A 27427-nucleotide genomic window follows, 5' to 3' on the forward strand; every position below is an offset into this window, starting at 1 on the left:
GGTTTCACTACTGTCTTTGCGCTGAGGAGCGATCACCTACCCTAAAATGCTAGAAGCTGCAAAGTCACTTTATATTATTCTTACTGCTATTACTGGTTTGGGACGGTCGTGAAACCAAAGTTGGGAGTCTCTGTAGCACGTCCTACAACTGTTCCGAGTGCAGCTTCGAATCACCCACACTGACAGACTGTGACAGATCTTCTTCCACACAGCTCTGTAGGCGGTTTCACTACTGTCTTTGCGCTGAGGAGCGATCACCTACCCTAAAATGCTAGAAGCTGCAAAGTCACTTTATATTATTCTTACTGCTATTACTGGTTTGGGACGGACGAGAAACCAAAGTTGGGAGTCTCTGTAGCACGTCCTACAACTGTTCCGAGTGCAGCTTCGAATCACCCACACTGACAGACTGTGACAGATCTTCTTCCACACAGCTCTGTAGGCGGTTTCACTACTGTCTTTGCGCTGAGGAGCGATCACCTACCCTAAAATGCTAGAAGCTGCAAAGTCACTTTATATTATTCTTACTGCTATTACTGGTTTGGGACGGACGTGAAACCAAAGTTGGGAGTCTCTGTAGCACGTCCTACAACTGTTCCGAGTGCAGCTTCGAATCACCCACACTGACAGACTGTGACAGATCTTCTTCCACACAGCTCTGTAGGCGGTTTCACTACTGTCTTTGCGCTGAGGAGCGATCACCTACCCTAAAATGCTAGAAGCTGCAAAGTCACTTTATATTATTCTTACTGCTATTACTGGTTTGGGACGGTCGTGAAACCAAAGTTGGGAGTCTCTGTAGCACGTCCTACAACTGTTCCGAGTGCAGCTTCGAATCACCCACACTGACAGACTGTGACAGATCTTCTTCCACACAGCTCTGTAGGCGGTTTCACTACTGTCTTTGCGCTGAGGAGCGATCACCTACCCTAAAATGCTAGAAGCTGCAAAGTCACTTTATATTATTCTTACTGCTATTACTGGTTTGGGACGGACGTGAAACCAAAGTTGGGAGTCTCTGTAGCACGTCCTACAACTGTTCCGAGTGCAGCTTCGAATCACCCACACTGACAGACTGTGACAGATCTTCTTCCACACAGCTCTGTAGGCGGTTTCACTACTGTCTTTGCGCTGAGGAGCGATCACCTACCCTAAAATGCTAGAAGCTGCAAAGTCACTTTATATTATTCTTACTGCTATTACTGGTTTGGGACGGACGTGAAACCAAAGTTGGGAGTCTCTGTAGCACGTCCTACAACTGTTCCGAGTGCAGCTTCGAATCACCCACACTGACAGACTGTGACAGATCTTCTTCCACACAGCTCTGTAGGCGGTTTCACTACTGTCTTTGCGCTGAGGAGCGATCACCTACCCTAAAATGCTAGAAGCTGCAAAGTCACTTTATATTATTCTTACTGCTATTACTGGATTGGCGACGGACGTGAAACCAAAGTTGGGAGGCTCTGTAGCACGTCCTACAAGTGCTAGAAGCTGCAAAGTCACACACCACCGAGAGATCATCTTCCAGCTACCCTGGCTTAGGAACAGAGATTCATTACCATCATGGTTATGAGCCCCGATTACCAACAAAGTGCTCCAAGATGCAAATTCTTTTTGTCTTTTGTTTACTCAAATAGAACAAAGAAAAAGTCCAGCACTTAGCTGACACCCGATGAAGGTCTTTTTCCTCGTGTTTTAATTACAATTCCATAGTGAATATACACAACTGTAAATTTAGATTGATCTCTTCTCCATTTGATATCTGTTTGACATCGATTTTCTCTCGACTATTAGTACTGTGCGTTTTATCCTGTTACTGCTACCTTTTTTGATCGCCGGTGTTATATCCTTGGGCTTCAAGATGCCAGAACAGCATCTTGCTCTGTTTTGCTTCGCTGTGCAGATCACCGACCGTGTATACTGAGGCTTCAGTTACGACCGTGCCTATAAAGACGCTGTGCCCGGCTGTCCTCGCTCATTATTATTATTCCTCGGAAGACAAAAAACTCTAACCTCCGCTCTGTGCAATGGCAACAATTGACTTAACAATTCTCGTCTTTTGGCGAAACCTTCGTATACAAATTGATCGGAGGTTCAACTTCCCTTTCTTCATGAATAATATTTTCTTACGACTCACCATCTCGAGAACACTGGTGCAAATTAGCATGAGCAACACTGGAGCTATTGAATAAATTAATGACTCGCATGAGAAACTCTGGAATTATTGAAAAAATCCCAATAAATTAATGACTCGCCTGAGAAACTGTTGACTTATTGAATAAATCCCGAGAAAGAAATCACTGACATGAGCAGCAACGTTTCTTCTCTTGTAAACTGTTAAGCGGCGTTTCCCTCCCAATATTGCTTGATCGAGTGCTTTTTAACATGTCCTTATTATCTGCATTAAAGTCTCCCTTGCTTACACGGGTCTGTGTCTGTTTTCTTTGTCTCTGTTGTTTATTATAGGGCGAGGACTCCTTTTCCTGAAAGTTGAACGGAGGACATGTGGGCTCATGATGCTGCTTAGCGTAAAGCACTGAGGAGCCTTTTTACCAAGCAGTGGTAGGGCTTTTGCACGGGTAGCAGGTGGCAAAACCACACTCCGGAGTTTGCCCCGTGCCATTCACTGCCTGATTACTGCTGGGTTCGATAGAAAAAAACCCACTCAGAGGTTTTATTCATTACTCTGAACTACTGTAATAACTTTGGGATCTGGGAGTGGTCACCCTGCCGTCTCTGGCTTCTCTCCTCCCCTTCCATTTGTCCTTGTCAACTTTTCAAGGGAATCTGCAATCGATTGCTGTATTTTGCTGTTGAAACCAAGGGTCATAAAGTCGGAATTAATATAAATTGAAATTATATGAGTATCCAAAATGGGTTTTTTTTAACCGTCGCAATTATGTCTCCGGGTGATAAAGCTCTTCTTTCCTCTTCCCCTTCGGAATTGGCTCTAATCATGGCGGAGACGTGGTGATTCCTTTCCATTGACTGATAGGGTCTGTGTACGGGGGGGGGGGGGGGGCTCCTCTAGTCTGGTTTTTCTTTTCTAATTATTTGGGGTTTCATAATGTTAGAATTCAGTCTAACAGCAGCTGCAGACTTTGGAGCCTGTCAGCCAGCGCTTAATCATCGTATTGATGTTATTTTGTGTTTAACTTCCTTGTTTATTATTTTGTTTTTTAACTAGTAACAAAATATGAAAAATTGAGCAGTGAGCACTTCTCAGGAGGTTGCTAGGAGGGGGCGGGATCCTGGGCGGTGCTTGTGCCCCTCCCCACAGCCTGTCCAGTAACTGGAGACTGGTAATACAGAGTCATTCCAGGGGCGGGAACTTGCTGGAGAGAATAAGGTCGCTTGCAGCGCAGACCCGGTAATGTCTTTGCAATTGCGGACAGGTAATGTTCTGCAGCAGCTGCCAGTGATATTATACAGATCCACCGAGGTGGTTTTAATGATTGACTAACTATCCTTATTACTTTAACCAGCGAATTCATACAGACCGCCGCATCTTTATTACCAGGAAGATGAATTTATACAGACCGCCGTTGAATGGATTATCTAACGCAATCTGAATTTATACGAATTTATTCAGAGAGACCTCAATATGGTTTCAAAGTTATCTAACACAATTTTTATTGGTGAGTTTATATACAATTCATGGCAACAAAGGAGAGGCTAAGAGGATCCATAAGGGAAATGGGACTTAATATACCGCCTTTCTGAAGTTTTTTTTTTTTTTTTTTTTTTTTTGCAACTACATTCAAAGCGGTTTACATATATCCAGGTACTTATTTTGTACCAGGGGCAATGGAGGGTTAAGTAACTTGCCCAGAGTAACATCAAAGTACAAAAAGAAGTAGATCAACAAACAAAATATATTATAATCTTAAAAGAATTATTACAAAAGAAGCAGGTTATTTGATTTAGTTATGGCCATAGCTATACTGTCTGATTGGAAAGCCAACACAGTCTTTTCTATGACTGCTGAGGGAATATCGTGTGTCTCACTAGGAATTAGAAAGAAATTGCTACTGCAAGTAAGAGACTGAGCTTTCAGTGTCTGGAAAGATCTGGACTCCATTAGATTTGTTTTGTCAGAACGATGATAAATAAAGAGGATTGAATTTTAATCTTTGTTAAAAAGGTCTATGTATTGTATTTGTTACTCCTGGGTCTTTGTGTGTCTGTGTGTTTTTTTTTTGGGAGGGAGGTTTAAACTATATTATATTTTATTTCTTTTTGACACCTCTCTTTGTAAGAAATAAAAGTAAAAAAAAAAAAAAAGAGTCCTTTTATTATCAAATGTGCCTAAGCCAGGACACCTCTGAGTTATCCAGAAACAGTAGTTACTCACAATGGTGAAAATGGACAGGAATTAGTCATATAGGCTAACACTAGTGAAGAGAAATGTTCAGCCCCTGGAGTTGTACCCTGTTAAATATTAAATTATTTGGACAAATTCCTTTGAACACTGACCTAATGCCGCCTCCATTCTTTCAGAAGGATTAAAAAAACGGAAATATTTTATTTTGCTTTTTCCATTTGTGAACCTTTCTTCATATGTAAAACTGTGTACATTTATGTGTTGGACACATTGCTGTTACATATCACTCTTTCAGGCAGTCCATCCTTGGAATCTGTAGTTTGTATCAGAGGCAATAGAGAGTGAACATGACTTACCCAGCTTCCCTGGTTAAGTATATAAGTATTGCCACACTGGGACAGACCAAAGGTCCATCAAGCCCAGCATCCTGTTTCCAACAGTGGCCAATCCAGGTCACAAATACCTGGCAAGATCCCCAAAAAGTTCAATGTATTTTATGCTGCTTATCCCAGAAATAAGTTGTGGATTTTCCCCAAGTCCATTTTAATAATGGTCTTTTCCTTTAGGAAGCTGTTCAAACCTTTTTTTTAAACCCCGCTAAGCTAACCACTTTTACCACATTCTCTGGCAACGAATTCCAGGAGGGAGACTTTTGGGCCAGTTCTGTTTTTGAACTTGCATCTCAATTCAGTGTTTTGTCTGTAGTACCTAATACCACCACTGAACTCAGCACTTCACATCCCATAATGTACCAGGATAGAGATGTCAGAAATCCAGGACTGGTTCAAAATGTCCCTCCTGGAACTGGGTAACTTGGCAGCTCTCCAGCTCTAACCATTAAGCATGTGTATTGGACACGCCCAGGTTCATTTTTCAGCACACCTGAGCTGTAGCAGGGATGAACTGTTATACAGTATGAATATATTAGTAGCATAATAAAACCAAATTATATAAAAGACTCATAAACACATGACATGCATAATTCTAAAATTATAATAATGTGAAAACAAAACAATTCCAGCATGCAAAGTGTATGGGAACAGGTGTTGATATGAGCGCAAACATGCATTCTAGGATGTCTATTTAAATTAAATCTGATACAATAAAAATTAGCAACTACTGGGGATCTTTTACTAAGCTGGGCAACTCTCTCTACATAGGTGTCGCTAACATTTAGCACATCCTAATCAGCAGGCACTAAGGGGTATGTTTACTAAGGTGCATTAGCGTTTTTAACGTGCCTATAAATAAAGTGTTTGTGTGTTGGGGGAAGGGGTGCTGTTAGACACCAGAGCTAATTTGGAGCGTATGTATGGAGGATAAAGGTAATTGAGTTTCTGGGGCTCTATTAGTTTTTCTGCTCCAATGCAGAGAGAGCTAACCCTTCTATATCACCTCACCTCAGAGTTAGCAGTAAATTTCTCACCTGGTCATGTGCCCTTAAAATCTTCTCTACATCAGAGCAGAATAGCTAACAGCCTACTTACCATTTATTTATTTCGTTTTTGCTCACACCTTTTTCAGTAGTATCTCAAGGTGAGTTACAATCAGGCACTCTGGATATTTCTCTGTCCCAGGAAGGCTCATAATCTAAGTTTGTACCTGAGGCAATGGAGGGTTAAGTGACTTGCCCAAGATCATAAGGAGCAGCAGTGGGGTTTGAACAGGTGGTGCTCTAACCCCTAGGCCTCCACACTTTAACATGCTATGGCAGATGTCTGTTGTAGAAGCTAACTTCCATGCTAAACTGGTTTTTCTCCTGCTAATGTACTTGCATTCCTTCCCTTAAACTCATGCTGGTAGCTTTGGGTGTGTCCTTCAACCAGGAAATAATAATCAGAAAAGGCAGTGGAAAATACCCAAGAACCAGAGCAAGAGAATCAGGCAGAAAAAATGTATTCATCCAGAGTTTGTTTGTTCTTATAAAGGTTAGGAACAGAGAGCCCCGAATAACTTAGGACCCCTGCTACTTCTAGGATCTACTGCAATTTCATTGGCACAGTAGATCCTTATAAGGTCGATGCATTACATTCTGTTTCTTTGGCCCTTTACAGTATATCACATGGAGGCATATTTTCAAAGCACTTTGGGAGGCTAAGTTCCATAGGTTTCTATGGAACTTTGGGAGGCTAAGTGCTTTGAAAATGAGCCTCATGGTTAAACTCAGCACATCAACAGGAAGCCGTTGCAAAACATCCTGTTAAGAAATCATCACAGTCTTACAGTGTTAAGTATATAGGACGGCTGGCAAGGTGCATGCGAGCAGCCATACATAACATGGCGGCTGCCACCTGGCAGCTTCCCTTCTCTTCCGGCTTCCCCACCAGTCTGGGTGAGGTCAAGGGGTTCCCATCCCGTCATTGGTGGGGAGGCCGGGAGAAGGCGGGGCCTCAGCTCAGCCACATGAGCGACATAAAAGGCTGCCGAAGAGACAGGGGAGCAGCACAGGAGTTTCGAGCAGTGCAGGAGAGTTGCAGGAGTTTTTCCCACGAGCACCTCCATAATACATTGTTAGCTAATTGATTATTCCCTGAGGTATTAAAAACATTTTGGATACTTTCATACCTTCTAATACATTTACAAGGAAAATTCAAATTATATTGAGTTCCAGTTTATGACCCTTGGTCTGTACCTGCATTTCTTTGGTTAACCTCCAGCTGGTAGCTTTTTGCATGGGCTTCTCACTCTGGTCAAAAGAGAATGGGATTTGGGGCAGAACACAGGCTAAGCTTTCCCAGAGCTGTCCGAGATAGATGTTAAATCAAATTAACTGTTACTGTTTTATGCCCATATGAATAACGTAGGGAAAATATTAACACTGGAAGGTAGATATACATCAGCAAAACAAAAAGCCTTACAGTACAGGACTAATAATGTCTAAAGAATTACCAGCTCACTGAGAATGTTTTCTGCGCTCATAAAAAAAAGTTTAATTGCCAATGTTTCATAAATTCCAAAAATAGATAATACCCTTTAACTGACCTGCCAGTTATAGAAAATGTAAATCAACTAGAATAGTGTACTTATCTCAAAAGGGTTTTTCTTGTGCAGGTGGTCATACGAACAGGGTCTCAACATAGACCCCCTTTCCCAATTAGCTTCCTCAAGAGACCTAAAGTGAAATGTAACAGTTCAATATCTTTCAAAAATTCATCTCTGCAAAGTGTGAACACTCCAGAGTTATATTTCACTTCTATGACCACCTGCAGAAGAAAAATCCTTTTGAGATAAGTACAATATTAAAGGGTGTTAGAAATGCACTTCACTATTGTTGAAATTCAAACACTATTTAAAAAAAATCTTTATAAGTTTTCAGAATAATACAAAAGTAATATATATGTTTACAAGAAGTGAACAAGCATCATATAATACAACCAATAAATTGCCCAAATAGTTTCCAAAACTAAAGAACAAGAAACCAAAAGCAATAAAGCAAACCTAACATATCAGTAGGTTAACAAAAAATAAAGCAAAACTCTATTTTTTATGGAAACATTGAACTCCAGCTTGTTTTGGGGATAATGTGAGATATAAATAAATATCGGGACTTTATGTAACAACCATCTTCAATTTTGCAAGTTATTCAGGGGGGTCTTTTACTAAGCTGCAGTAGCGCTTTTAGCACGCGCTAACCGCTAGAGATGTCCATAGGAAAATAGGGGCATCTCTAGTATTTAGCGCACGCTAAAAACGCTACCGCCGCTTAAAGACGCCCTCAATGGCAGCATCTATAAACATAGTTTAATCCTGTCTCCCCCGACTGTTCCACTATAAACTGGGTTTACTGCTGCTGCTGGGACTAGAAACAGCGTGCAATGCTTTCCCAATTCCTATCCCCGGACAATTCCTCTGCAAGCAGTGATAACGCTGCTGTAGATAGGTTTATAAAGCAGTGAACAATTCCACCGCTCTCCCTTCTAACCTTAGGCTTTTCTGGAACAGAAGGTTGATAATGAGGGGGGGGGGGGGGGTCTTCAGCGGGGCTTCTTGCTGTTAAGAGGCTTTACTGTAAAGAAAGCGGTTGATAACAGGGTGAGGCGCGGGAACATTAGAGTTAACATCTTCGCTTATATCCTGCTACTGCTACCTTACATCGCGCGTTTTATATCCGATATAGGCTTCAGTTAAAGACCGCCGACCGTGTATACAGGCTTCAGTTACCGACGTGTATACAGGCTCTTGTCACCGCCGTATATACTGAGGCTTCAGTTACGAGTGTATATATAGGCTTTGCTGCACTGTGCATTAGTCGGAACCTCCAGAAAGAAGAATAAAGACGCTGTGCCGCTGTCCTCGCTCATTCCTCCGAAGACAGAAAACTCTAACCTTCGCTCTGTGCAATGGCAACAATTGACTTAATGATTCTCGTCTGTTGGCGAAGTCTTCGTATACAAATTGATCGGAGGTTCAGCTTCCCTTTCTTCATGAGTAATATTTTCTTACGACTCACCATCTCGAGCAGGGAGGAGACGCTGATGCGAATCAGTGCGGGACTCGGAAATGCTCCTCCCCAGAGGAGTGAGCAATGAGCGCTTACTCGCGCTCCCCCCTCGCCCCCCCCCCCCCTCCGGAGCAGCCAAACCCGAAGATGACAACGCACTGTACTCCTGGATCACAAGCAGCCGCGACACAGCCCAGCCTGCTCCCTAGTGCCTTCCTCCAAAAGGCTAATGAGGAATGAATCACACGCGTCAGAGAGAGAGAGGTCTGGGTTGGGCTTGGAAGAGCTGCAGCGCTTGCAGCATATGGTCCGGTACAGTCAAAGCAGAACGAACCATCAGCCCTGGCACTTCTGAGCATCGGGGCAACAGAGTGCCAAGGAGCAGCTCTTAAACATCTCTAGTGTTCTAGAGTAAGTGTCTGGCATGAGCAGCTCTAGAACATGTGACTGATGGGCAGCGCGAGCAGCTCTAGAACAAGTGACCGATGGGCAGCGCGAGCAGCTCTAGAACAAGTGACTGGCATGAGTAGCTCTAGAACAAATGACTGTGATGGGCAGCGCCAGCAGCAACTTTCGTTGATCTGGAAACCCTTAAGCGGCTTTTAACTCCTAATATTGTTTGATCGAGTGCTTTTTAACATATCCTTCTTATCTGCATTAAAAGTCTCCCTTGCTTACACGGGTCTGTGCCTGTTTTCTTTGTGTCTGTTGTTTATTATAGGGCGAGGACTCCTTTTCCTCAAAGTTGAACGGAGGACATGGGCTCATGATGCTGCTCCATATGGTGCTTAGTGTAAAGCACTGAGGAGCCTTTTTACCAAGCAGTGGTAGGGCTACCACATGGGTAGCAGGTGGCAAAACACAATTAAAAAAAGATAATTTTCTTAAAAATCATTGTGTGCACACAACAAGAAAAAAACGTCACCGGCTCAGGGCTGCACCCCAAATAAGAGATGCTTGAGCCAAGTGCTGAGAATTGTGTAACACACGGATCCAGTGGAGCATAGAGTAAATACTGGATGGAAATATAGTTCCCAGTCATTTGTTGAAAATACAGTCCTATGCTTACATTCTTACTGCTATTACTGGTTTGGGACGGACGTGAAACCAAAGTTGGGAGTCTCTGTAGCACGTCCTACAACTGTTCCGAGTGCAGCTTCGAATCACCCACACTGACAGACTGTGACAGATCTTCTTCCACACAGCTCTGTAGGCGGTTTCACTACTGTCTTTGCGCTGAGGAGCGATCACCTACCCTAAAATGCTAGAAGCTGCAAAGTCACTTTAATATTATTCTTACTGCTATTACTGGTTTGGGACGGACGTGAAACCAAAGTTGAGAGTCTCTGTAGCACGTCCTACAACTGTTCCGAGTGCAGCTTCGAATCACCCACACTGACAGACTGTGACAGATCTTCTTCCACACAGCTCTGTAGGCGGTTTCACTACTGTCTTTGCGCTGAGGAGCGATCACCTACCCTAAAATGCTAGAAGCTGAAAAGTCACTTTATATTATTCTTACTGCTATTACTGGTTTGGGACGGACGTGAAACCAAAGTTGGGAGTCTCTGTAGCACGTCCTACAACTGTTCCGAGTGCAGCTTCGAATCACCCACACTGACAGACTGTGACAGATCTTCTTCCACACAGCTCTGTAGGCGGTTTCACTACTGTCTTTGCGCTGTGGAGCGATCACCTACCCTAAAATGCTAGAAGCTGCAAAGTCACTTTATATTATTCTTACTGCTATTACTGGTTTGGGACGGACGTGAAACCAAAGTTGGGAGTCTCTGTAGCACGTCCTACAACTGTTCCGAGTGCAGCTTCGAGTCACCCACACTGACAGACTGTGACAGATCTTCTTCCACACAGCTCTGTAGGCGGTTTCACTACTGTCTTTGCGCTGAGGAGCGATCACCTACCCTAAAATGCTAGAAGCTGCAAAGTCACTTTATATTATTCTTACTGCTATTACTGGTTTGGGACGGACGTGAAACCAAAGTTGGGAGTCTCTGTAGCACGTCCTACAACTGTTCCGAGTGCAGCTTCGAGTCACCCACACTGACAGACTGTGACAGATGTTCTTCCACACAGCTCTGTAGGCGGTTTCACTACTGTCTTTGCGCTGAGGAGCGATCACCTACCCTAAAATGCTAGAAGCTGCAAAGTCACTTTATATTATTCTTACTGCTATTACTGGTTTGGGACGGACGTGAAACCAAAGTTGGGAGTCTCTGTAGCACGTCCTACAACTGTTCCGAGTGCAGCTTCGAGTCACCCACACTGACAGACTGTGACAGATCTTCTTCCACTCAGCTCTGTAGGCGGTTTCACTACTGTCTTTGCGCTGAGGAGCGATCACCTACCCTAAAATGCTAGAAGCTGCAAAGTCACTTTATATTATTCTTACTGCTATTACTGGTTTGGGACGGACGTGAAACCAAAGTTGGGAGTCTCTGTAGCACGTCCTACAACTGTTCCGAGTGCAGCTTCGAATCACCCACACTGACAGACTGTGACAGATCTTCTTCCACACAGCTCTGTAGGCGGTTTCACTACTGTCTTTGCGCTGAGGAGTGATCACCTACCCTAAAATGCTAGAAGCTGCAAAGTCACTTTATATTATTCTTACTGCTATTACTGGTTTGGGACGGACGTGAAACCAAAGTTGGGAGTCTCTGTAGCACGTCCTACAACTGTTCCGAGTGCAGCTTCGAATCACCCACACTGACAGACTGTGACAGATCTTTTCCACACAGCTCTGTAGGCGGTTTCACTACTGTCTTTGCGCTGAGGAGCGATCACCTACCCTAAAATGCTAGAAGCTGCAAAGTCACTTTATATTATTCTTACTGCTTTACTGGTTTGGGACGGACGTGAAACCAAAGTTGGGAGTCTCTTGAGCACGTCCTACAACTGTTCCGAGTGCAGCTTCGAATCACCCACACTGACAGACTGTGACAGATCTTCTTCCACACAGCTCTGTAGGCGGTTTCACTACTGTCTTTGCGCTGAGGAGCGATCACCTACCCTAAAATGCTAGAAGCTGCAAAGTCACTTTATATTATTCTTACTGCTATTACTGGTTTGGGACGGACGTGAAACCAAAGTTGGGAGTCTCTGTAGCACGTCCTACAACTGTTCCGAGTGCAGCTTCGAATCACCCACACTGACAGACTGTGACAGATCTTCTGCCACACAGCTCTGTAGGCGGTTTCACTACTGTCTTTGCGCTGAGGAGCGATCACCTACCCTAAAATGCTAGAAGCTGCAAAGTCACTTTATATTATTCTTACTGCTATTACTGGTTTGGGACGGACGTGAAACCAAAGTTGGGAGTCTCTGTAGCACGTCCTACAACTGTTCCGAGTGCAGCTTCGAATCACCCACACTGACAGACTGTGACAGATCTTCTTCCACACAGCTCTGTAGGCGGTTTCACTACTGTCTTTGCGCTGAGGAGCGATCACCTACCCTAAAATGCTAGAAGCTGCAAAGTCACTTTATATTATTCTTACTGCTATTACTGGTTTGGGACGGACGTGAAACCAAAGTTGGGAGTCTCTGTAGCACGTCCTACAACTGTTCCGAGTGCAGCTTCGAATCACCCACACTGACAGACTGTGACAGATCTTCTTCCACACAGCTCTGTAGGCGGTTTCACTACTGTCTTTGCGCTGAGGAGCGATCACCTACCCTAAAATGCTAGAAGCTGCAAAGTCACTTTATATTATTCTTACTGCTATTACTGGTTTGGGACGGACGTGAAACCAAAGTTGGGAGTCTCTGTAGCACGTCCTACAAGTGTTCCGAGTGCAGCTTCGAATCACCCACACTGACAGACTGTGACAGATCTTCTTCCACACAGCTCTGTAGGCGGTTTCACTACTGTCTTTGCGCTGAGGAGCGATCACCTACCCTAAAATGCTAGAAGCTGCAAAGTCACTTTATATTATTCTTACTGCTATTACTGGATTGGCGACGGACGTGAAACCAAAGTTGGGAGGCTCTGTAGCACGTCCTACAAGTGCTAGAAGCTGCAAAGTCACACACCACCGAGAGATCATCTTCCAGCTACCCTGGCTTAGGAACAGAGATTCATTTCCATCATGGTTATGAGCCGCGATTACCAACAAAGTGCTCCAAGATGCAAATTCTTTTTGTCTTTTGTTTACTCAAATAGAACAAAGAAAAAGTCCAGCACTTAGCTGACACCCGATGAAGGTCTTTTTCCTCGTGTTTTAATTACAATTCCATAGTGAATATACACAACTGTAAATTTAGATTGATCTCTTCTCCATTTGATATCTGTTTGACATCGATTTTCTCTCGACTATTAGTACTGTGCGTTTTATCCTGTTACTGCTACCTTTTTTGATCGCCGGTGTTATATCCTTGGGCTTCAAGATGCCAGAACAGCATCTTGCTCTCTTTTGCTTCGCTGTGCAGATCACCGACCGTGTATACTGAGGCTTCAGTTACGACCGTGCCTATAAAGACGCTGTCCTCGCTCATTATTATTATTATTATTCCTCGGAAGACAAAAAACTCTAACCTCCGCTCTGTGCAATGGCAACAATTGACTTAACAATTCTCGTCTTTTGGTGAAACCTTCGTATACAAATTGATCGGAGGTTCAACTTCCCTTTCTTCATGAATAATATTTTCTTACGACTCACCATCTCGAGAACACTGGTGCAAATTAGCATGAGCAACACTGGAGCTATTGAATAAATTAATGACTCGCATGAGAAACTCTGGAATTACTGAACAAATCCTAATAAATTAATGACTCGCTTGAGAAACTCTAGAATTACTGAATAAATCCTAATAAATTAATGACTCGCCTGAGAAACTGTTGACTTATTGAATAAATCCCGAGAAAGAAATCACTGGCATGAGCAGCAACTTTTCTTCTCTTGTAAACTGTTAAGCGGCGTTTCCCTCCCAATATTGCTTGATCGAGTGCTTTTTAACATGTCCTTATTATCTGCATTAAAGTCTCCCTTGCTTACACGGGTCTGTGTCTGTTTTCTTTGTCTCTGTTGTTTATTATAGGGCGAGGACTTCTTTTCCTGAAAGTTGAACGGAGGACATGTGGGCTCATGATGCTGCTTAGCGTAAAGCACTGAGGAGCCTTTTTACCAAGCAGTGGTAGGGCTTTCGCACGGGTAGCAGGTGGCAAAACCACACTCCGGAGTTTATACCATGACTCTGTTTTTGTTTATTTGGTCAATGATTAAGTAAATATTATTGCATAGGATTGATAGGAATAATTATTTTCCTTTTGTGTATTATTATTATGATAATTGCATACATATGTCTTTCTTGTTTCTAATGAAACAGTAGTATAATAGCTCCACATTTAAACCCTTGCTTATGTATCACTGCTGTGAATACCTCAGTTAGCCTCTGAGATAGAGAATATAGGGAAACATTAACAGTGTCAGGATTTTCTTTGGAATGTCAAACGCTGAGAATAGTGACTGAATAGATTGTTCCACCCCATTGCGGTGGTATAAATTGGTCAATTGCGCACTCTCATGCTATTGATTTGGCTAGCATACTGGGTAAGATATCCTGTGGCACAAACTTGGGAGCAGCCTATGCCCCTGAGCAGGTGACACAAAAAGAGATGGTCTCTGGAAATAGAGCAAAATGGCACTTCTGTGGCTGAAGTCATATAAAGTGTACTTGCAATCCTATTTTAAACCAGAGCAAAGCCATACTCTGCCACCTGACTGAATGAAAGCCTAATGAAACTGACCACAGAAAACTTAACCCTAGCTACCTAAATGTAAGTCATGAGCAAACAAAAGTAATAATGATGAGTCTTTTTGCTTATAACAGTCAATATTCCAGCTAAGGACATATTCCAAGATTCATAGTGATGTGACATAGTAGATGACGGCAGGAAAATACCTGCACGGTCCAGTCTGTTCAATGTCCATTATTAAAAGATTCACCTCTTCCAGTACACATGCCCATGTAAACAGTTCAGTACCTTTGCTATTGTTCTTTTGAAATTATGCTACTGTACTAGGTTAGAGTTGTTTTTTTAATTTTAGTTTTTATAGTTCATTTTATGGCTCCTCATTCCAATATATTAAAAATTTATTTTCACTCGGAGCCAAGAGAGGGAATGTAATGGTATCAGTTTATTACTGAAATATGTAGCATATTTGCTGGATTATATATACACCAATATATTTGTGTATCTTTTAAAAATATATATTTGACACGGCAGCAGAGAGAATAGTTTCATTTCAAGCCCCTCTCTCTCCTTTCCTTTTTCTGGGAACTTCTGAGAGCAGGGATAGTTAATCACAAACACTTAACAAACACAAAAGAGCTTCCTCTGCCCTCCCACCTAACAAAAGATGGACTAAGGTGGACACCTGAATAAAACAAAGAACTCAGGAGAAGCATAAACAGGACATTTGCTTGTCAAAGGTATACCTGCCCCTCCCATCAGCTTTCAGACATGTGCAGAAAGGAAGGACTTGTAATGTGTATCTGCCCCAGAGACTGAGCAGGACATCAAAAGAAAATCCAGACTGTAAGTCTCGTGATGTCATAAGACATGAGACCAAGATACCACAATGCTTTGCAAATGCTCAGGGGTCGTGTGCAAAAAACCAGGAAGCCAGCAAAGATCCACATGGCATATCCTCCTGCAGCTTGCAAGGTATTGTAGATCCCCTATGGGTGAGGTTTAGAGCAGATGGTAAGAGTATGTAATCACGGTGTACAGGCCCCACACTCAACACTCACCAATTGAGGAAATACAGAGAAAAATAAGGAAATTCTATATTTGGTATAGTGTGCAATTCAAGATGTTAATAAATGAATTTCCCTTGGTGATGGTTCAAATTTTACAAAGCGATGACAATATTGCACACTAGACTTGAAATTAAAATAATTTATTGACCAAAGTGTTTCTTTAAAAATTCAATATATAATTGTAATAATTTCATTAATAAAACAGCTGTTCAATTGTATTAAAATATCAAATGTAAGAGATTTGTTTTCACTTCAGAACAAACAGTAGACATTTATAACCTGCAACATTTTTTCTCAACATTTTTTCTAACTTTCAGAAAATGTGTACACCTACAATAAATAGCCTCCCATCTACTGACATCTTTCACAAAACAAGTCAGATAAGTAGTACAGTTGTTTATATTCTCTATTCTTCAAAATTTACTTTAACCAGAAAATCTTAGTGAAGAAATTGATTCTTTATCTCAATTTTTCTCTTTAAGGATCAAACCTCCTCCACTTGGATATGAAAACACTTCTATACCTTCAGGTAAGTATTTTTAGTCTCTGAACCACTGTAGATGTTTGTACTTAGCTGTTTTGTAGACCTTTCTTGTATGGTGTTAACTTTGGTCTTTCTTTAACGTTGGTGCACTTGTTGCTTTGATGTTGCCAGTACTTTGGTTCAACGCTGCCAGTGAGCAGGAACCTGGAACTTGGATACCTACTACACTATACTTTAATAAACTAAAAAAATACAAAACCCTATACTCTAGCTATTGGCATTGGTACATAACCCCCTTATCCGCTTGCAGGGAGAATTATGTTTTTTTTCCCTAGCTAGCTACCCCAGCCAAAGAAACGGATAATTCTGGGTCCCTATACTTTCCCTCCCATAGCTTCTTTCAGTAGAATATTTAATATGTGAGTATATTAAATTATATTTTCAATACCAGACTTCTCAATCCCTGGAAACTATTTTGACATCAGCTTGCACTGCCATCAGAATGCAGTGCAATTAGTCTTTTCCTTCAATTAGTCATGTATTTTAACATTCAGTGCAGCTTTTCACTTTCCAAACTCTTTCTTAAAATCAATCAGATTTAATAGAATTTTAAAGTGTACTGCAACCAGCACTGTTACAAAAATATTAACTGGAACACCTTATCAGATGGACCAGCCTTTTTATCACATTATAACTTTAATATCCTAGCAGGATTTATTGTGCTACTTCAATTCCAACACCAAGACTTTTCAAGCAGCCATCAATCATTTCCCTAAAGCCCCTAAACTCGCGACAGGCTTTTAAAATTAAGTAATTACTTCCAATTACATTCCTCACACTCACATACAGGCTTTATAACATTTCAAATCTGTCCTAACACAGATTTTTGTATGACAGCTGAGCATATCACTAGCACACGTCTGCTCAGCGTCAAACTCACCTCCCAACTGCCAACTGCCAGGCTTAGAACCCTACACAACTCTCCCCCCCAGCTCGAGCCATAAGCACGAGCTTAACACATTCCAAAACCCCCCAGCACACAAACACAGCACTTTTAAATTAATACTGACCCATTTTGCACATATACATATAACCAGCGCTTTAAACAAATGTAAACTTTAATACCTTAAGGCTCCTATAGCCTGCAAATCTTCCTTTTCCTTCCCTGCACGAGCCTTTTGCCAGCTCCGTGCACGAGGTAACAGCTGGCTCGTGTCCTCTCCTGCACCCGGCTCTCTGCACTTCCCGGCGCGTGCAGCACTGCCTTCATGGCTGGCCGCTTTAAAAAATAAAATCAAAACGTTGGGAGAGTGCACCGGAGCACTTCCCCACTGCCTCCGGTCCCACTCCAGTCTTTTTCCCTCTTCGGAAACCGGCTCTGCGGTTAAAAGGAGCCGGTTCCCTTTAAGATTAAAAAAAAACTCGGGCCCTGCGTCAAACAGGCGTCTGACGTCATTACGTCAACGTCGGATGCCGACGCAGGGCCGAAGAGAACCCAGACTCCTCCCAAGGCTTTTCTCTCTCTCCTCCGCCCCTCACCACGCGGCCTCGCGGTGGCGCGCCACTCGCGCCTACCGCGATTACTACTGCCGCTGTCTCTTCCCTTCCCCAGGCCTTGCTCCGGTCCCAAATCGGGACTCAAAACGCTGAAGCAAGCCTGGGGAAGCCCCGAATCGTGCCAGCCACCATCCTGAATGGCCAAAACCGGCCCGAAAACATCGGACCCGCACAGGGTCAAAGGAATCAGTCGGGGGAACCTCAAAACCATCCCCGAAGCCCAACGAAACCCCGGAGCCTAAGGTAAACCCCTTAAAGGGGCGCACTTTAATTTTATATATATATATTTTTTAATCCTTTACAGTATAAAAGCAAAAGCTGTTTCCCCAAGACTCAGATTCTCTTCACTGCAAGCAACTCAGATTCTCATTAACTGCCAGCAAGTCAGATTCTCTTCAGCTGCAAGCAACTCAGATCCATTCACTGCAGAAGCCCTCCTGTCCTAACCATGTGCTCATCAATCAGCTGCACCACAGCATGCTTGTAACAAGGACTTGTAAGATAACCTACCTGCTACTTTGTTCTATTTTATGCACAGATTACCTGTAAAGATCCCTTAAAACCTACCTCTCGTGTGCAATTGTATATTAAATCAACCTTTTTGAAGCTAAAAATACGGTCTCTTTGTGTTCTGAGTATACTTAATTTATTTAATTTATTGCAATTATCACCTTTGGTGATTGGTGGAGAAATCAATATAAATACAGCACCTGCTCTTAAATTATAAGCAGTGGCGAGTTGCTCTAGAGCTATTTTCCCCAAATTAAATCATTTCTTGTAACATATTAATAACCAATAAATTGCCCAAATAGTTTCCAAAACTAAAGTAAGAACAATAAACCAAAAGCAATAAAGGAAACCTAACAAAAAATAAACCTCTATTTTTAATGGAAACATTGAACTCGAGCTTGTTTTGGGGATAATGTGAGATATAAATAAATATCGGGACTTTATGTAATAACCATCTTCAATATTGCAAGTTATTCAGGGGGGTCTTTTACTAAACCGCGGTAGCGCTTTTAGCACGCGCTAACCGCTAGAGATGTCCATAGGAAAATAGGGGCATCTCTAGTATTTAGCGCACGCTAAAAACACTACCGCCGCTTAAAGACGCCCTCAATGGCAGCTTCTATAAACAGTTTAATCCTGTCTCCCCCCGACTGTTCCACTATAAACTGGGTTCACTTCTACTGCTGCTGCTGGGACTAGAAACAGCGTGCAATGCTTTCCCAATTCCTATCCCCGGACAATTCCTTTGCAAGCAGTGAAAAAAAAATAACGCTGCTGTACATAGTTCGTTTATAAAGCAGTGGACAATTCCACCGCTCTCCCTACTAATCTTAGGCTTCTCTGGAACAGAAGGTTGATAATGGAGGGGGGGGGGGGTCTTCAGTGGGGCTTCTTGCTGTAAGAGGCTTTACTGTAAGAGGAAGCGGCTGATAACAGAGTGAGGCACGGGAACATTAACGTTAACACCTTGGCTTAGATCCTGCTACTGTTACCTTAGATCGCGCGTTTTATATCCGATATAGGCATCAGTTACAGACCGCCGACCATAGGCGGTCAGTGGCCCAATTGTTTGGGGAAGCTAAAGGGGGCGGGGTTAGGGGTGGGGCCAGGGGCAGAACTTACCTCCATAATTGTCTGACAACACACAGAAAAAAATAAGTAAAAATAAAATAGTCACAATTAATACCTTTTATTAAATTTAGATATTAGATATGTATCATATGTCAAAGAATAAAGTGGTTGCTCAAAGCATATACTAACCACAATCGCTCAACTGCAAAACACTATGCACAACTTTGTGCAAAAACACACTCAGAACCTTACTGTACCATAAATATTACACTGGGCAGACCTAATACACCAATATACCACCCATATGGAAAATGCAGACCGTCAACAATATGAAACAAGGGATCATAATATCATAATTCTCATGTAGAGCCACAAAACACCCTTTTAGGGTGGATAGTGTTCACAATGAACTCCTTTTATTAACGACCATATGTAGATCCTTCAAGAGGTAGTGTGTCATGATTTAGGCTCTACACCCTTTCTGATGTTTTGTTGCCACCTCAGTAAGGCCAACACACAATCTCTCCACTGCAAAACACTATACACAAACTTGTGCAAAAACACACTCATAACCTTACCAAACCATAACAGCACTAATTCCAAGGACAGGACAAGCTACAACCTTATGTGTGGAAAAGCAGCATTATAATTACAGCCGGCTGTAAAACACCAGTACACAACCTAGTGAAACAAAAAAACAAAAAGGGCTGCAAATACTACACACTAGCAGAATACTGCATTTTGATCACACATGAAAAACACATGACACAACAGATATGAAGGCACAATACTGAACTGGAAAGTTACCTCAAGAAATCAGACTCAGCATGCAGCAATACTAGAAAAATTGAAACATACATGCAAAATATCACAGATACACATTTCCAAAAGCTGACATATTCCAATTAATAAATTCTGAATAAAATACTTTTTTCTATCTTTGTTGTCTGAGCATTTAGTTATTCTATTCGCTTTGGTCCCAGCGTCTTCTGTTTTATGCAGTGTTTTCTTTTCATTTGATATTTTTTCTCTCACCATGTCCACCATCCTCTTGTGTTCTTATGCGTCCTGTCTACCACTTGTAGCTCTGTCCCTATCCTTCCTCCAGTTCAGCATCTGCCCTTAAAATGTTCCGATCCAGCCCTTACATTCAGCAGCTTCCCATCTATGTCTTTGTCTTGCCTTGGCCTGCATTTCCCTCTCTTTTTCCCTATCCCCTGCTGTGATCAGTATTGCCCCTCTGTGTCACTAACCCTCCCCACCCCCACCCCCGTCCAGTGGTGCACCTTTGTGTTCTTATTCCTTTCCCTCCATATCTCACATCTCTTGTTTCCCTGTCACTCTCCTCTCTCTTTCCTTCTTCCCCCATCCTGGGGCCAGGATGTCTCCCTGACTCCCTCTTTCTTTCCCCTCCCCACCGTTCAGTATGTCTCCCTCCTAGATCTCCAGGGTCTTTCCCCCCCCCCCTTTCTTTACCTAGTCAGTCAATCAGTCTTTCTCTTGCCCCCCACCCTCCAAGCTGATCCAGCATCTATGTATCCCTCTCGGCCTCTCCCTCTCTCTCCAGCACCTCTTCCTGTCTGTCTCTCCCTCTACTAAAGCTAACAAATGGCATTTAGCTAATGAATTTCACATTTAAAATATGATGAAACAAACATATGGAAACTATGACCAGAAGCACAAATTCTTAAGGCATTTAAAAAACAAAAATAAAACACACACACAAAAAACTGCTTCAGAACCCAAGTGACAAACGTCCCTGCAAATTCTGAACTTCTGCCATTCATTTTAAAGCTGATTTTCCAAGTCTGTAAACTTGATTTTGCACAGCAAAGATCTAATTAAAACAACATCTATATAAAAATATTTAAGTCAATATTTAAAAAATATATATATTTCTGTCAAGAAAATTGGTTTCAAACTTTGGGTACGAGGGCAAACAACTAACCCTTTGGTTTCAGTAGAAGCCCTGCAGATTATAGCAGACAGCAAAAGAGAATACCTTCCCCAAAATCCCATCAGATTTGCTGTTACTACACAAGTAACACAAACAGCAGCAAGTGCCACAATGATCTGAAATGAAACCCATTCCATAGGCGCCCCGTATAAGAAGCTGTGACCTTTCCTCGCCTTTTCCGCCACCGCCCACCCCCCGCTGAGCCCGCCCTCAGCTCCCCGACCTTTCCATTCCTGCCGTGGCCGCCCGGCATTTAAAACTTTTTAAGTCGCAGCGACGGCTCACCTCCGCTCCAGCCTTTCCCTTCTCCTTCTCGCTCAGTGTCCCGCCCTCTTGGAAACAGGAAATACCTCATCAGAGGAAGGCGGGACACTGAGCAAGAGGCGAGTTGGGAAAGGCTGGAGTGGAGGTGAGCCATCACTGTGACTTAAAAAGGTTAAACGCCGGGCGGCCACGGCAGGAATGGAAAGGTCGGGGAGCTGAGGGCGGACTCAGCGGGGGGGGGGGGGGGGGGCGGCGGAAAAGGCGAGGAAAGGTCACAGCTTGGCTGGGGAGGCATAGAGGCATATTTTCAAAGCACTTTGGGAGGCTAAGTTCCATAGGTTTCTATGGAACTTTGGGAGGCTAAGTGCTTTGAAAATATGCCTCTTAGTCTCCCCAAGCCTCTTATACGGGGTGCCTAAGCCACCAGTTTTGCTTTAAATTCCCAGATTTTCTTGATATTATTGTCAGGGAGACAGGGTTTTGTTTCCTTTCGGTTAATTAAAGTTCAGGTACAGACAACAATTTAATCATCCTGACCGGAAGAGCTCCAACGCAAAAAAAGAGGAGAAAGCTGAAGAAGTTTTGTAGCAGTGTTGCAGCTAAGTGATTGCTTGTTCGAACTTTGAACAAAAGAAGTAGTTAAATTAAAAGGTAAAAAAAATAAATTGAAATACTGTATATTTACCTTCGCATTCTTGACTGTGAGACCTGGAAGAAAAGAAAACAACACAAAGGATCAGTTCTTCACATAGAGGAACAATCTTAACATTATTAACAATAATTAAGATTTAGAAACTTAGAATACTTATCTGATATAGTGATTGAAAGCATTTAGATCCAAGCTGTTAGGATTGATTGCTGTTAGAGAAAAGAAATAAAATCCACGTTAATCCATGAAAGAAATTGAAATGCTGACATAATTTTAAGTTAGTTTTAAATAAATTTTAATTTGTAACAATTTCCTTGATATGGTAAAGGCTCTGATCATTTCTTCTGTGGGGAAGAGCACTGTGACATTTTTCAGGGCCTGTTCCTTCGAGTAAACACTTATGACATCATAGTGGGGGTTTACAATATCTCCCCTCAGCCGTCTTTTCTCCAAGGTGAAGAGCCCTTGACACTTCAGCCTTTCCTCATAGGGAAGACGTCCCATCCTCTTTATCATTTTTGTCGCCCTTCTCTGTATCTTTTCTAATTCTACTATATCTTTTTTGAGATGCGGTAACCAGAATTGAACACAATATTCCAGGTGTGGTCGCACCATGGACCTATACAAATGCATTATAATGTCCTCACTTTTGTTTTCCATTCCTTTTCTAATAATACCTAACATTCTATTTGCTTTCTTAGCCGCTGCCGCACACTGAACAGTGGGTTTCAACATATTATCAACAACGCCGCCAAGATCCCTTTTTTGGTCAGTGACTCCTAATGTGGAACCTTGCATTACATAACTATAGTTCGGGTTCCTCTTTCCTACATGCATCACTTTGCACTTGCTCACATTAAGCGTCATCTGCCATTTAAACGCCCAGTCTCCCAGTCTCGTAAGGTCCTCTTGTAAGTTTTCACAATCCTCTCGCGATTTAACAACTTTGAATAGCTTTGTGTCGTCAGCAAATTTAATTACCTCACTAGTTACTCCCATCTCTAGATCAATTATAAATATGTTAAAAAGCAGCGGTCCCCAACACAGACCCCTGGGGAACCCCACTATCTTACCCCAAAACTTTAGCTTGAAGTGCCTTGACTCCCACAGATGGCTGGTAACAGAAGCTGAAAAGCACCTCACAGTTCATCACAGAAGATTTCTGAATGGGCTTCTTTGAGGTTAAGCCTTAAATCCACCCCACCCCCATGTTGAAACAGCAGAAGTCCCCTGGGATAGTACCTCACGTTGATCTGTCATAGCCTGTGCATCTCCAGCTGTATCTTAGGTTTCCTCCTCCATCAGTCCTGCACCAAAAGCCATGCCGGCAGAATCCCAGATGCCAACAGGGTTGGCGTTTCTATCTCCAGGGGGCTACTGCAGGCAGCTCTCTCTTGCCCCAGGCCTGCTATATCATCCTTATCCATCCTAGGCAGCTGGCCTTCTGCCTGTGTTACACAGTCTGCTGGGGACTGTGACAAAAGTGGCATTGTGCAACTCAAGGGTGGGAGGAATATCTGGAGGTTGATAAGGAAAAAGAATTGTTTAGATATACAGTGCAATCCATTTAAGTGCAAGGGTCTGGGACCAAAGAAATACATGCAATTAACCGAAGCGTGCACTTAACCATTGTGACCCAAAGAAGCTTGACATCTGATAAACATATGTCAAGTACTATTTATTATACGTACAAACTGACGTTAGGCTTACTTGAAGTAATCAGTCATAGTCCTCTGTACACTCTTGTGTCTATGAGTTCCATAGACTACGTCTGCCAGACGGTAAAAACTGTCATAGCACTGACATCCAGTGGCCTCCAGATAGGCCCGCACGGTGTTGAGACTCTCCAGCGTTCTTGCAAAAGTGACAGGAGGTTGTTGAATTTCGTCAGCATGTGCCTCGCTGCTCATTTCATCATCTGTTTCATCATGCGTGTAGGCGCATATCTCGACATCAGTGCTGTCATCAGCTGTTTGTAGATTGTAATCAACAGCTACGTAGTGATGAAACTCCTCTGCAGTAAAACAGGCTGGGATGTCAATAGCCTGTTCATCTGATGTGTTTGCAACAGCTGCATCTGTTTCGTCTCTCTCCGCATCCCTAACAAAGCTTACCCGCTTGAAGCAGTTCACAATGGTTGCCTGTGTAACATGATTCCAGGCTTCTTTCTGCATATGTAGGGAATCCAACAGTGATAGATTACGAGCCAGTTCAACAGCACGTTTATCCTTGCCAGTCTGGTCATCCATAATGCTCTTCAGACAACGTAGCACAGCTACTTATCATTTCTATAGTGCTACTAGACGTACGCAGCGCTGTACACTTGAACATGAAGAGACAGTCCCTGCTCGACATAGCTTACAATCTAATTAGGACAGACAAACAGGACAAACAAGAGATAAGGGAATATTAAAGTGAGGATGATAACAGAAGGGTTCTGAACAAGTGAATAAGGGTTAGGAGTTAAAAGCAGCATCAAAAAGGTGGGCATTTAGCTTAGATTTGAAGACGGCCAGAGATGGAGCTTGACGTACTGGCTCAGGAAGTCTATTCTAGGCATAAGGTGCAGCAAGATAAAAGGAACAGAGTCTGGAGTTAGCAGTGGAGGAGAAGGGTGCAGATAAGAGAGATTTACCCAGTGAACAGGGTTCTCGGGGAGGAATGTAGGGAGAGATGAGAGTGGAGAAATACTGAGGAGCTGAAGAGTGAATGCACTTATAGATCAATAAGAGGAGTTTGAACTGTATGCGGAAACGGATAGGAAGCCAGTGAAGTGACTTGAGGAGAGGGCTAATATGAGCATAACGACACTGGCGGAATATTAGTCGTGCAGCAGAATTTTGAACAGATTGAAGAGGAGAGAGATGGCTAAGTGGGAGACCTGTGAGAAGCAAGTTGCAATAGTCTAAGCGAGAGGTGATAAGAGTGTGGATGAGGGTTCTGGTAGTGTGCTCAGAAAGGAAAAGGCAAATTTTGCTGATATTATAGAGAAAGAAACGACAGGTTTTAGCAGTCTGTTGAATATGTTCAGAGAAGGAGAGGGAGGAGTCGAAGATGACCCCAAGGTTACGAGCTGATGAGACAGGAAGGATGAGAGTGTTATCCACAGAAATAGAGAATGGGGGAGGAGGAGAGCTATGTTGTTTGAAATTGGCTATTATGCCCTGATCCATAGGTTGGATCAGAGAGGTACTGTTTGGTGGCAGGAAGACCACCTTGACATTAGACAGCCTGACATCATCACTGTGTGCAGCACAATTATCACAAAGCAACAAAATATGATGCTTTTGTGCCCACATTCTAGTGTCTAACTTCTTTAGCCACTGCTTCCAAATTTCCCCAGTCATCCATGAATTTGCATTAGCCTCATATGACACAGGAAGTCACTTAACTTTCTTGAAGCAACGGGGCTGTTTGCTCTTTCCAATGACGAGTGGTTCCAACTTCTCACTCCCATCCATATTGCAGCAAAGGAGGATCGTCAGTCGGTCCTTCAACGTTTTACCTCCTGTAGTTTCAGCTTGTTTGAATGCAAGTGTTCCATCAGGAATCGCTCGCCAGTAGAGACCGTTTTCGTCAGCATTGAAAATGTCACGAGGTGCAAACTCGTTCAAGATGGTAGGAAGAACTGAAACAATCCAATTTTCAGCACCAAAGTCATCAGCATCTTGTTTTTCACCATGCTGTTTCTTGAATTTTATGTTGTTCCTCTTCTTCCATCTTTCCAACCACCCAACAGTGGCTTTGACTTCAGTTAGTCCAAGACTTTCAGCTAGCTGATTAGCTTTCTCCATAAGCAGTGGACCACTGACAGGAAACTGTCTGCTCCTGACTTGAGAAAACCACCAAAGAAGAGCATCTTCTACCTCCTCAGCTTTTCCCGCTTGTTTTCGTTTCTGGTGTGGATTTGTATCGTTTTGCCAGTCTTCCAGAAGCTGCTCCTTCTGCTTCAAGATACATGAAATTTGACTGGGATTGACACCATATTATTATTATTATTATTATTAACATTTGTATAGAGCTAGCAGACGCACGCAGCGCTGAACACCTGACACAGACTGTCCCTGCTCGATAGAGCTTACAATCTAAAAATACAGACAGACAAGACAATTAAGGGCGAGGAAAGTACTGGGTGAGAAGGAACAAAGATAGGGGAATTGAGTAGTGGTTAGGAGCCAAAAGCAGTGGTGAAAAGGTGGGTTTTCAGCATAGATTTGAAAACAGGTAGAGATGGAGCTAGGCGTATAGGCTCAGGAAATCCATTCCAGGCAATAGATGCTTGACTTTGTTTGTTTTCTAATTATTTAAGAACTTCTATTTGTTCCTCCAGTATTAAAGTCTTACAGTTGCACGACTCCGTGTACACTCTAACAACATTCTTTCGCTTATTCTGCCTGTGGCAGTTAAATGGGACGGTAAATTTGAAAGCTCGTGGGTTGTCACACGCCAATCGGCTTCCATATTCCGTGTGTGCACTTATGCGGAGTCTTTCCTGCAGAGGAGTGGTTTTAAACCATACATATAAACGAATCTTGCACTTATCAGTGGTGCGCTAAACCGAAGTTGGTCCACATAGAAATTGATGGCGCCAAAAACAGGACCGAAGTACGGCATGCAGTTAAACAGAGCATGCGCTTATCAGACATGCACTTAAATGGCGTGCACTGTACTTATGAAAGACTCTACCAAATAATAGGATTTGTATTGGACAGGTATTTACTTTTGATGCTTAATTCTCTAATGTGATCCAGAACTCTTTCTATGCCCCACAGCTACTTGTACTGTTTATTCCATCTCAGATACCACAACACTACACATGTTGGCGTATACACGCTAATAATGAGTTAAATAGACCACTGTAACATGTTCTATCAGGGCCTTGAAGTATGTTAAATTGAGGGTCTTCTACTTGTACACAGTACAACATCTATAGATCTTACTATATATATTTTGGAAGAAAGGCAGGAGAGAGGAGACGTCATGATATACATCCCATTCAAACAAGACATAACTGAAATCACAAAGGAAATCACACACAGCCTCCAAATAATGAACTCATGAGCGGACGCATTCCAACTAAAGCTAAACGCAGAAAAAACACAATGTCTCATCCTGTCCTCACAATACAACACAAACAAACCCAACACCATAAACACCCCAGACTACACCCTTCCGGTTTCAGACAGCCTGAAAATTCTGGGAGTCACAATTGACCGGAATCTCACAAAAATACAGCAAAGAAAATGTTATATGTTATATGCAATGTGGAAACTTAAAAGAATCAAACCTTTCTTCCCAAGAGAAGTATTCCGCAACCTAGTACAATTAACGGTGCTAAGCATCTAGACTACTGCTTCAAACCGCTCAAAACACAGCAGCCAGACTCA

The sequence above is a fragment of the Microcaecilia unicolor genome, chromosome 3, assembly GCF_901765095.1.
Source record: "Microcaecilia unicolor chromosome 3, aMicUni1.1, whole genome shotgun sequence".
Lineage (NCBI taxonomy): Eukaryota > Metazoa > Chordata > Amphibia > Gymnophiona > Siphonopidae > Microcaecilia > Microcaecilia unicolor.